This window comes from Rhipicephalus microplus, chromosome 7 (genome assembly GCF_043290135.1).
Source record: "Rhipicephalus microplus isolate Deutch F79 chromosome 7, USDA_Rmic, whole genome shotgun sequence".
NCBI lineage: Eukaryota > Metazoa > Arthropoda > Arachnida > Ixodida > Ixodidae > Rhipicephalus > Rhipicephalus microplus.
Window position 1 is genome coordinate 14,787,660 of NC_134706.1, and position 12,733 is coordinate 14,800,392.

Here is a 12,733-nt window from a genome sequence, read left to right on the forward strand (position 1 = left end):
TCAATATTTTTTTAGTTATCCAAGAAAAGAATACCCATAATGTGACACTAAAGTGTACACCGAAGAATCAAAATGTTTCTCCCATTCGCATTTTGCGTGCACGTAATTTTCTAAACGCGTTAAAGGGGTCAAGAAAAGGTCACTCCAAGAACGGCAAAGCGGAACCACGGCGGCAGTCACACGCGCTGACTGGGTGACGTCAGACTTGAGTAGATTAGACGTGCATGCATGGACGCTCATCGAGGCAAAGCGTCCGTACAGGTCTACTCTACTTCGTCTTACGTCACCTCGTGGGGCTGCCAGTGGTCCCGCGTTTTTGTTTTAGGAGCGACGTTTTCACGACCCTTTCGGCGACGCGAGCTAGCAAAACCGAAATCAGCCACAGTCTGCCACAATATGTAGTTTCGGGGTAACACGATTTGACGGAAGCCCCGCCTCCGTTAAACTTCACTCCAATGTCAAGATAAGTTGTCCACTAGTACAGGCTGCTATTATTGGGTTATACGAAAAAAATTTGCAAAAATAAGCACAAGGTACGCTGCCTACAAAACACAATGCACGTGGTTGTCGTCATTAAAGAGCTCATCGTCATTATGATTGTCGTCATCATCATCGTCACTGAGAGATACTGCCGGTGTCCTGCTATCGGTAATCTTTCTGTTATACCTCCATTATTCCAAATCTGAACAGTGATTTTTAAAACCACTCGATTCTTGGCCAATCCCCAATAGTGGGTATGCGCCACTAACAATAGGTGAACAACAACAACAACAACAACAACAACGTCCTGCTATTTCTGCACCGGCACGCTTGCAGCATCGCTGACGTCAACATCGTCGTGGAAACGAATCTAGTACTCTTGCTCCGCTAAACGATCTGCGTGAAGTATCAATCATCGGTCGGTATAATGCCGCAAATCACGGTGTTCTAGGCTTGTAAATAGTCCTTCATTGCATCCGCTCAATATCGATTACGCGCGCACGTCTTAAGCATTACGAGCCAAGCAAGTCTTGATCGAGTGCCGAAACCTCGCCATCAGTGCCAAGTGGCGCGAGCATTGTCCGTCTTACGCAGGTGTTAGGCCAGAACTGTAGGGCGATTACGGAAGACGCCATTCGTATAAGCCTACGACTTCGATATGCACTAGCAGATTACGTCACCCGATTGGCGCGATGCATTAGGATAATAAAGTGGCGATTGTATATACGGCGCCAGCGGCAGTCAATTTGATTGATCCGTGAATCGAGCGTCTATCCTTTATCCACAAGCGTGCCCAGAGCTACTCATTCATCTGTTCGTTTTGTGCTTTTCCACCATTCGTTCGGCCAATCGTTCCGATAAGCGAGGGTCATTTTCTTCGAGGACGGGTGACAGTAATGTCTTTTTTTTAATGGTCTCAGGTTTTTTATTAGGGCCTTCGATTAACTTTCTTCAAGAAAAAAGCCGTCCGTTTCAGCCTTTGAGCATATGTATTATGCGTGACCACTTTGAGAATTCGCAAGATATCCAAATGACTTAAAGTCTGACTTTGCAGACTGGTCAAGTCACGGCAGCCCGTGCCAATGACGAAGACGCGCCCTTATTCCTGGTTATAACCGATGATATTGCAGCAATGTTGAAGGGACTCGGGGGTATATTAAAACGTATTTATTAAAAGGGCGAACCCGTGCCCAACTAGCTTGCTTGCTTGCTTGATCCTTTCTTGTGTAGCTCTCACCCACCAAGGGGGATTGGCCAAGAAGCCGGTGGTTAATGCAAGTCAATATCTTTAGCTTTTCCAGACTAGGGGAATAGGATTACTTTGTTTTGACTGTGAAATTAATTTGGCGCAATGTAAAAAAAAAAAAGGGGGGGAGAGAAATAATAGAATTTGTTGAATATATCTGAGGTGTAATGGTTATATGAAATTCTTTTGAAGGTTCAATCATTGCAGTATAACAGTTAAATAATAAATGGTAGATTGACTAGTAAAAGTCGAGAGCTGATCAATGGCTCAGCAAGGTAATCTTCTTGTGTTATATAGGAATTCGCAGAGAGCCCCGCAGATGTTCCTGTCGCTGTGTCCCAATGAAGCGGCCCCAAAGGAGAAAATATTAGGAGTAGTAAGTGATATTCCTAGTTTTTTAATAAAGAAGCAATTTTTTTCTTTGGTTTTCGAAACGGTGACATGTGATAAGGAAATGGTCGATGTGTTCAGGTTCGTTACAGTTTGATCACAGAGGGGATGGCACCAGACCAGACCTGTTTAAGTAGAAATTAAGAGGTGGTACACGGCAAAGTAATTTTGTCATAGAGACGTCCAATTTACGCGTGGGACACCATTTATTATTCCATGCGAAGTGCAGATGCGAGAAATCTGGATTCGCTATCGTAATTTTTGATGAGTCTTCAAGGAGGGAAAGTTTCCTAAACGTCACTGCTGTTGCATAAGCTGTAGGAGGCATGACTGGCACAATCGGAAGATCAAGGGATGTTCGTGCGAGTGTGTCAGCCATCTCATCTATAAATGCCCAACTTGAACTCACTACGCGTCAGTGTTCTTCTTCTCCTTCTCCTCATCTCATGGCTCTTACCCAATGAAAAGAATTGGCCGAGTGTTATATGAATTTGTTTTTTTTTGTCTTCGCAATACTACTCGTATATGCGAGGGATAGGTTTCACAACAAATAATTACTGAATAATAGTATTTAAAAGTTTAAGGGAGTGAACAATTTAGCTCTATATTCTTTTAGTCTGATTGATAAATTCCTCTATTGCGTAGTAAACATCCCTGTGACTGTAGCCCAGAGTTGAGGCGCCGAATGATAGAACAGCTGATTCTGATATTTCTAGATCCAAGTTTCGAAGAGGTGGTGTTATGAATTTTCTTCTCAATGATGTATAGCGGCCACGTAGACGCCCGCTACGCGCTAAGCGCGTCCTGCAGGACTGAAATAATAGCGAATTTACTGCTAAGCGCATCCTGCAGAACTGAAATAAACTTTTTTCATTCCATTGCATTCCATGTACAGCGGCAACAGGATATAAAGTAATGACTGATTGTTTCCTCCTCCTTACAAAAGAGACACATAGGAGACAGCGCTTGACATGCTCTATGCAGGTAAAAGTTGAGGGAGGTAACCCAGCAGCGAAGTTTGGTTATGACGCGTCAGTCGAACACCAAAGATGTCTTGTCTTGTCTTGTCTCCTAGGAGATCTTGGCTCACCAAAGATGTCCTTCAGCTGCCTTCTTCTTCCTTCCCGCGAGATGTCCCTAGAGCGTGGCGCCCATCAGCCAGGTCCAGCTGGGTGCTCGTGCCATCATCGTCTCTGCGCGACACAAGATGTCGCGGCATAATCCCCCTGCTCATACGCATCGTGCCGATGCGTCAGGCAATTAATAGACTCCTGGTATACGCATCACTGGTTTTCCGATGATCTTTCATAGTATAAGGCTTCATCCGGACTACATGTACAGCCTCTGCAGGGCTGCGGCGTTTTGGGCTCCCGTGTACAGTGGACTCGGCTGTATAACGTAACAGATATCTGACGGCTATTCAAATAAATTTGGTTGCCTGAAATGTCCAAGATATACATCTTCGTTATGCAAACATGACCTATAGAGGATGTCGTCTGATGTCACTGTTTACTTGCGAACAGATTGTTCAAAATTTGTATCTAAATACATTTCGTGCACACTCGTGAAACTTTCTAGAGAAGTTTCTATTTGTTACTTTCTGAAAACGTTCTGTACAAACACCATGACACGTTTAGTTTTTGTGGACTTTTCGCGCCTTCAGTATTTTTTCTTAGTTCCTATTGCTTTCCCGCTTCTTTCTGATTGTGCTACGGAATGTTGTGTTTATATCTTGTGCTAATTCTTCATACACTTGCTTACTATAAGTTTTCTCTTTTGCTGCGCAGTTTGGCGGTATGCTTAAATTTTATGTTTCTTTCTACCTTTTCTTGCTTTCAATGGCGTTTTTGTTAGGAGGCATCTCAACTTTGCCCAGTAAAATTTAGATCTGTGTTTTCTCTAGTTTCAGAGGTGTTTTAATATCCTTTCTGTGTAGTGCAGGTGAAAATTACGTATAAACTATACTTTTTCCTGCTGTCTATTTCGTGCCGCGGTGGTCTAGTGGCTAAGGTACTCGGCTGCTGACCCGCAGGTCGCGGGTTCGATTCCCGGCTGCGGCGACTGCATTTCCGATGGAGGCGGAAATGTTGTAGGCTCGTGTACTCAGATTTGGGTGCACGTTAGAGAACCCCAGGTGTTCAAAATTTCCGGAGCCCTCCACTACGGCGCCTCTCATAATCAAATGGTGGTTTTGGGACGTTAAACCCCACAAATCATGCTTTCAGCGGGCGAGTCCGTACTTCAAAGTGAGAGCGCACTGGAGTGACCAGAGAGTGAGGAGGAAGGAAGCGAAGATGGGAAAGGGTAAAGCGAAGGGGTTGGGAAACAGAAGTGATGGTGAGACGGGCAGTACTCAGATACAACTGACTATATATATGCTGTATCTGATCTAATCAAAAAACTTTTTTTATTATTTTATTAGTTTATTTTTAACATACTGCAGCCCACAAGGCCTGTCGCAGGAGTGGGTTAAACAAAACATAAAAAAGCAACACTGGAGTGGGCAAATAAAATACATAAACGAGCATAACCGAATTCGCTGACCATAATTGGTTAGTAATGTACAATGAGGAGGCGATGACCATTTCATTAATCATCTTATACCAATGCCAGATGTTTGCCGACGTCCGACACGGATTTTAGACGTTGTCATCTCCAATGAATCAATCAATCAATCAGTCAATCAAATATTTATTCACAATCAAGTATACATACACATGGGCGCACGTAACTCTATGGGCAGTTCCGTAGCGCATGTTTCAACAGAGAAGTGATTCAAAGCTAACGAGCTTAAACGTACCACTTTCATGGGCTGAGACCAGTGATAATTGAATTTACTGCTGGGAAACGGCTGAGCCTTTTTTTTTTTTTTTTTTTTTTTGTAGAATCGACGAACTAATGAAAGCAGGATGCGCATCTTTGGTACGTGTTCTGTAAACTTCCTTTCCAGTGACCTGCGTTTGGAACTAACAGTGCGTCCTCTAACGTCCGCCTCTGTAAAGAAGCCCGTAGTGGCTCTTGGGCAAGTCAGTAGGTGGCGCTAGACACACAAAACTACTAGGGCCCCTGTATTTTTCAATACAGGGGCCTTAAAAACTACTAGGGAGCCCACATGAACGGTAAAAACGGCCGTTCATGTAGGCTCCCTAAAAACTACAGCAACGTGCTTTTTTAATGATTATAGACTGCAAGATTGCAAATGCTTCAGTTTAATCTTGGAGGCTCAATCCGCACTGCGCTCTTTCTTTTATTCTTCGGTAGATGGCGCTAAAATGTAGAGCTGGGTTAAACAGCGGGTTTTTAGCCGTATTTAAACGAATTTCAATGCTGCTCAATACCACACACATGCGTATGTGTTACAGTAGCCGAGCGGTGAATCAAACGTGGTTATAGTGAAGGTTTATAAAGGTCATAAAGGTAATAAAGGTTTATAATCACTTGCAATCAAGCAGGTATTTAATATGACCACACTTCATGCGTAGGCACTACCGAACCCGCCGCAGCATGTTGGCTGTAACACTCCGCAATGCGCCGGTGGTGATGTTTGCAGTTTTCCTCGATATGTTGTTTCTTGTTTATTATTTTTATTCGGTATTACACATTCAAAAACATTACGAACCATAAATTGTCGTCTTACCGGAGTCTTGCCTCAAACCGCATTCAAATCAGGTAGGTGGTAACAATACTACAGTTTAATGAAATAGGTCATTTCTGAAATAATCACGCTACAGTATAGTATAATCCCGTACGAGAAGTTGGACATGCCACATAAAAAGCGAAGTGTTCCTAGACATATTGTGGCAAATCTCGCATACATGATTATATTAAAATGTGCCGTAGATACCGTGCATGGGGGAGGGGGAGGGGAGGGGGCTACAAACATCTTGCAGACTACAATCGAGTGAACACATCCACTTAGGACGAATTTTGTGTAAGGCACGGGTTTCTATCAAAAGACGCGCCGTGGAGGAAGCACTAAAATTTGTTCCACATGTTTCTTTTTTTTAATTTAGACAGTTACACCAAAACACTAAAACACAAACTAAACTAAAAAGTGGTACACTAAAACACAAACATTCCTGGGACGTCCGTGCCCATTTTTTTCTACACTTTGAGGATGACTATCTCGAAAGAGGTGTAAACCTGAAAATTCCTTCCTAACAGATGTCATCTTGCGAATTGACTGGCTACGATTCGTAAATTTCGGCAGTGTAACGCTGTTATTTCCAAGGGAATTAGTGACTGCTTCTTAACTACTCTGTCCTGCATGTTTCTTTATCTCGTACAAGTATTGTCCACCGCTTCGATCAGTCGGCCCAGAGTTAGCGCATCCTTCACGTCGCCACCCATCGGATGCCGGCGTCGGTGTGAGATCCTCCTCAAACCATCTAGTCATCGAAACTCAAGCTTTGCCGCCGTAGAAAGTTGTCCAGTTCTACATTTGAACAATCGGTCACAATTTAAGCACTCGTGAAGAACCCACTCAAGTGAAGAAAATTCACCTAACGCGCATTCTCGCTTGACCAATCAACATGCTTGACGTTCCTTCTATGGCTTCTGGCGATATATCTTTCTGGAACGAGTTTTCGTGGTTAACGTGTTGTGCAGTGGGATATCTTTGTCACGCTACCTTTCCCATTCATTGCGTACGATCCCGTTGTGGTTCTTCTTATTTGATTTATCTCTTATTGATCTTGGCTAATAAGTGCACTAACTTAGACCCTCTATTTACACAGGACAGGACAAACAACTTTATTTGGTCCTGAGAGGCAAGGCAGCGGGCCAACTATGTAGGTCCCCACCCAGCCGTTGGCTAGTCCCATGTCGGAACAGAGAGGCCATGCCTCTCCGCTCGTTCACGGGCCCTCTGGACAGCCTGAAGCTGGACGTCTTGTCTGGGGTCTGTGATTGCCGTCGTCCAGTCTTCTTCTGTTTTAAAATCCTGTAACGCAGGGCACTGCCAGAGCATGTGACTCAAAGAGCGAAATTCACCACAATCTGGGCAAAGTGGATCAATATCCGGATGAAGCATGCTCAGAAAGCCCCTAGAGGAGTAAGACCCCGTCTGGAGCATGCGGAGCGTGCTTGCTTGTGATCTGTGGAGCTTATGATGGGGAAAGGGAAAAGTCTGCCGCTCTCCTCTGTAATGAGATGTTATCTCGTGAAAAGTAACGAGAGGATCACTGTGGACGAGCTCTCCCGAACTCACCCGAGAGACCACCTCTATTTACACAGTTTATTTTTTGCGCGGACTAACAAGCACTTGTCATGGCGGCCGGGCGAAACATGCAGGCATACATGTGTGCGTAATGTGAATTTGCTGAAAATTTTCGATATTAACACAAACAAGTCTAGAAAGTTACTGTAATGAAGCCTTTGACAAAACGTTGTCCCACACACTTATATTTTCATTCGGATCGCTCAAACTTTCAGCGCACAAAACGCGTGCCCATCAAATCGATTACAGTCACATCCATCCGCAGTGGAATCCCGAGCGATATTTATCCTCCGATACAAGCGCGCGCCGGGAATTACAGATGTGCGGTGAGTATGACTCGGTGCGCTACATACTGAGATAAAGACGTAGCAAGTCATAACATAAGTCATCGCACTAGTCGCAGGGCGGCATTTATTCGCACACCAACCATAGGACCCACTACTTGTCCTCTGTTATTACGGCGCGACGTGTCAAAGGAGCGTATTAAGAAATTATTCCAATGGCCGTGGCGACCTGCTGACTGCCTCTCTTTTCCCCCCCGCTTCGGTACTTGAGCTGCTTTTGTGAGAAATGCGAGCCTATTTATTTCGGCGCGCGACTGTCCCCGTGAAACGACTGGAGGAAAAAAAGAGAAAAAAAACAGCTCCGACTTCTAACTGGTTCCTAACGATCTCTGGAGTCGGCATGATAGATTACCTGCCTTGCACTTCGCCGTCTCGAAATGCAGCGTCTCTCTTGTAGTACCGCGCAGCATGGACCAACTGGAGTAGGACAGGTAGGGGTTAGAAGCTCGAGACCTCCCCCCAAAAATTTTCAATTTCGCATCTGTGTATACACGGCTCCACGTACAAACCAATGCAAGAACACCCTCTTCCCCACCCTCTCAAGAAAAAAAAATCTGGCTGCGCTACTAGGGCCTGAGTTGTTATGGGTGTACCACTGTCCTATTCATGGCCATGGGATTTTGTTCTGGTGGGTTCAAACGCGTGTTGCTTCAAGTAACGGCAGGGTGAGGGGGGGGCGGGGTAAGCTAATTACACTCGCTGATTTGTTTCTTGCTGCGTTAAGACTTTTTAAGTGTTTTAAAAGAGCTAATTTTGGAGTGCATGTACGCCTTCGTGTCACTTCTGTTAGTTGAAAACCTGAACGTCCTTAGAAGAAGTTTTCTTTCTTTTTCTAAGAGATCTGACACCAGCGTCAGTCAAGCCAAATGTTGACTTACATAACAATGAGGCTTCATCATCCGATAAGTAGAGCGTTTACATCAAGCAAGAAAAAAAAAACAAAAAGAAGAAAGAAAGACATTTTCTGAGCTTCGGGCGGACTCCGGCTGGCACAGGTCTCTTACAGGTTGAAAATGAGGTTCGACCCATAGTTTCATGGTTGTATCAGTGACCTACCTAAGGGGAAGATGTGTTTGAATTTCCGATTCCTCCTGCCTATTTGTACACTTTGTGTTCCAGCATGCGTAAAGGGTGAGGGGGTCCAACCACTACTTCATCCTCGCAAAACCCCGAAACGAATATCCATCTATGGCTCTTATCGTATATACCATAAGGTTTGCGGAAGCCAGCCCCATTGCTCGCAGCTTCCACGCATGCTGCACGCTTCTAACCAGCGAAATAGTTCGGCACCTTCGGGGGTTCCGAGGAAATCGTTCAGCGAACGTCATTAAAGAAGGTGTACGACGGAGTGGTGGGCATAAGAATCGAGGGGGAGGGAATAGTAGCGAGTCAACCCCGAACGCTGTAGAAGGAGGCAGTCGCGGGACCAAATTGCTTCCATACCCCGACGCTGCTCACGCTACGCAGCGTCTCGAGGCACGAGACAGTGTATAATAACGTCCCAAACGGGCAGTCTGGCCCGTCTGCGCATTGAAGGTGGGGGAGGGGGGGGGGGGGTGCTCAACAGAACGAAACGACGCGCAATGTTGCATATATAGGTGTACACATTATATCCCGAAAAAAGTACGGAACTGCCACGCGAGCTGTGGCACTGTTCAGTCAAGCGAGACGCGCTATAGGCGCACGTATACCTGTGCGTGCCCGAAGTCGATAGCTTTCTTCTTCCTCCTTGACGAAAAGAAACTCGTCGAGTGGGCGCGAAAAAGAAACTACTCAGTTTCTATGTATTCTCCCTTCGACGCTGCTCTTAAAAAAGCGTTTTTGTTCTTAATTTTCTTTTCGAAGTCAACGCGGAAGCGAAGTGCCTTCGGTGCGTACTATAGACGCCATAGACGTGTGCATCATGGAGTGGAAGGTTGTGGAAAGTGCCCAATCGACTTTTCTTGACCTCTCTCTCTCTCTTTGATCTACTTGATATAGTCAGTGCATCCAAGCCTAGCTTGAGCCTCAGATAACTGCGAACCAATGGTTGCGTTCCCGGCATCCAATGACGCACCAAATTTGACTGACTGGGTATCCGTACATCTGTGTATACCGTTTAGTCCCAGATATGTCCCAGATATGGACATGCCATTACCCCATGCGGCCGGAGCGTAGGCAGAAAATTTTACCAGAGGGTGGGGAGTGGGGAGGGGGAACATCTTTTAGATGTGGTCGACCAAATGCCATATCTTGCTCTATATGCCACGACAAAATAAACAAAATCGGGGCGGGGGGGGGGGGCACTGGTGTTAGGTGTGCCACTGCCACGGGGTCAGCATGTCTCTAAATATAAACATGCAGGAAAAAAAAAGGCAAATCTTGCAATAAATAAGTCGCGCAAGGCTTGAAGCAAAACTGGACGAATCTGAAGTGTAACCTCGTTGAATCTTGGTTGTTGATATGCTTTACCATGGCTGCTTCCAGTCTGATTCTCAGCAAAGAGAGACGGTCACAGACACGCCACCGGTGTACAGACTCTATAAAAAGATAATCGCGCTGAAACAGAGTGTTCGAACCCCTCATAAGAGCTACAAGCACGTCGATGTTGGCTTCAGAACGGACAATTGGGTGAGTTGGTGTGCCTCCGTCTTGAACGAACATTAGCGCCACAAAACGGAAACGAAGATGTATAAAAGACAAACCGCAGTGCGCTATAGTTTGTCTTTTCGTTCCCGTCCCCGTTTTCGTCGCGCTAATATTCGTTGAAGATCCATGTTGGCATAAGCCTTGTATCCCTTCGAAGTCTTCTCGCAGCCACATCTGCCTTTCCCTATAGTATGTTGTACATACTATACATACTATACATACATACTATACATACATACATACATACATACATACCATACATACATACTATACTATAGTATGTGTTGTTGAAAAGGCCATCTTGTAGTTTCACCACCGTCACTTCGCCGCCATTTGTCGGATGAACTGCTGCCTTCTTAATTTGCAATTGACCCGCGGTGAATCGTGACATTTGCCCAATTTCTGTCGCACATTTTCCGTTTATGTTGATGATAGTCTTATGGGGACCACGGACTTCTTGAGCCGACTATAACAGTTTCGATGTTGGCCCATTATTCAGGAACGCGGCGTCCAGACTTCTCTCGTACAGAAGATCGGCGTCGGTACATTTCACGAGTGATTGGGCTCGACCCCTTTCAGAAATGACTTTATCTGAGATATTGAAAAGGCCATCTTCACAATGGAAACGTCAGCTGACATTCTGTTCAAGTACGAATTCGTACTTTGTTCCGAAGGCTCCAGGATCAAACAATAACTTATCGTCTCGTTCTCTCTTGCCTGTTGCAGGCGAATGAGGGAGATGTAAACGTTTATTCTTTGAAGAGTCATGGCGCAGTGTTTTGGTCTTTGCATAGTTGATTACTTTAGACGGTCTTGACTCGCTATTGCAGTGGCCTGGACCTGAAAGCATTAGTTCAAGTATTGTTGGGACTTATTTCGAGCACCTTTCGCGATTTTTCTATGTTTCTCTGGCCACTATGGAATTCTGCCCATTCCACCACTGACAGCACTCTGTTCCATATATATGTTTGATAAAGAGGTTTTAGGGTCGATGTCGATCGTGGTCGTAGAAATTGATCACTGATCACCCTCACAATCCGGCACGCACTATATCACTGCCTAGACGTTCGGTATATATGGTTAGCAAGAAAAACTGCAACGTTCTGCCCCTAATCGGGGCTCACCGCTCGTGTGTTCTCAGCTTAATCTGTGGTACTACTGTGTCGTGAGTGGCGTTTGCCGAATTTCTGAGGCACATACGCGCCACATAAAGACATGGAGTGATAGAGTTAGATGCCGGTTTAAAAAAAAAACAATAAAGAAAGCAAGGAAGCATATTATAGCATAGTATAGTGCAGATAGTATAGTCGTCGTCATCGTCATCATCATCGTCGTCATCATCATCATCATCACCATCGTCATCATCATCTGCCTGACTACGTCAACTGAAGGGCAAAGGCCTTTCCCATGTTCCGCCAGTAAACACGTCCTGTGCTTGCTGCTGCCACTTTATACCCGTAAACTTCGTAATCTTATACGCCCACCTAAGTTTCTCTCTCCCTCATCCGCACGCCTTCACTGGGAATCCAGTCAGTTACCCTTAATGACCTGCGGTTATCTTGCCTATGCGTTACGTGCCCAGCCCATGTCAATTTCTTCTTCTTGATTTCAACTATGACATCCTTAACGCCGGTTCGTTCCCCGACCTGAACTGCTCTTCTTGAGGCTTAAGGTAACATTTATTGTTTTCTTTTCCAATATGGTGAAGCACATGTTTATAGAAGAGTACTTTATATCTCTCTGTCATGTTTTTTTGCGTCTTGCTAATTTCCCGAGTTTCTAATTTGCTGAGCACTGGGCGGGAAAAGTTCATCGATCTATAAACGCTGTTCCACGTTGTTCAGCTTGAAATAATTTTAATGTTTATATCGTTTTCAAATACCGCAGCCCAATGCGGCGCTATCGCAGAAGTGGATATACATAAACGCAAAATGAAGCAATTAAAATGGTATTATCGCAACAAGTGTTTCAACAAGAACCCATATCGCAATTTGTGAGGATGTTGTTTTATCTTTCAAACTTCACGAACTCTGATAGAATTAACGCGGTCCTCTAAGTTTTACCCTCTCGGTGGGCACGCTTAATTTAACCTGTTGATAGACCTAAATTCTTGGCCACAAATTCTTTGATAAGCACCTGTCTTTTCGTGTTTCCGACAAATCATCAGGAATACTTTTGACAATCAAATTGTCGCGGTGTGATTAAGATCATCAACAACCATTTTATACTACTGCATTTGATGTGTACTGTGTCGCTTATCTTGACAGTTCTTGAAGCGTGGACCAAAATGTTCAACTGATTTACAAAGGTCAGTCATGGTATTTAATATTTAAGTTTGTAGAGCGTCACCTTATTCCAGCGACACTTAATTTAATGTCCTTTACTTTTTCGGTCACATCTATCTAAAATATTTCATTCGAGGCTCCT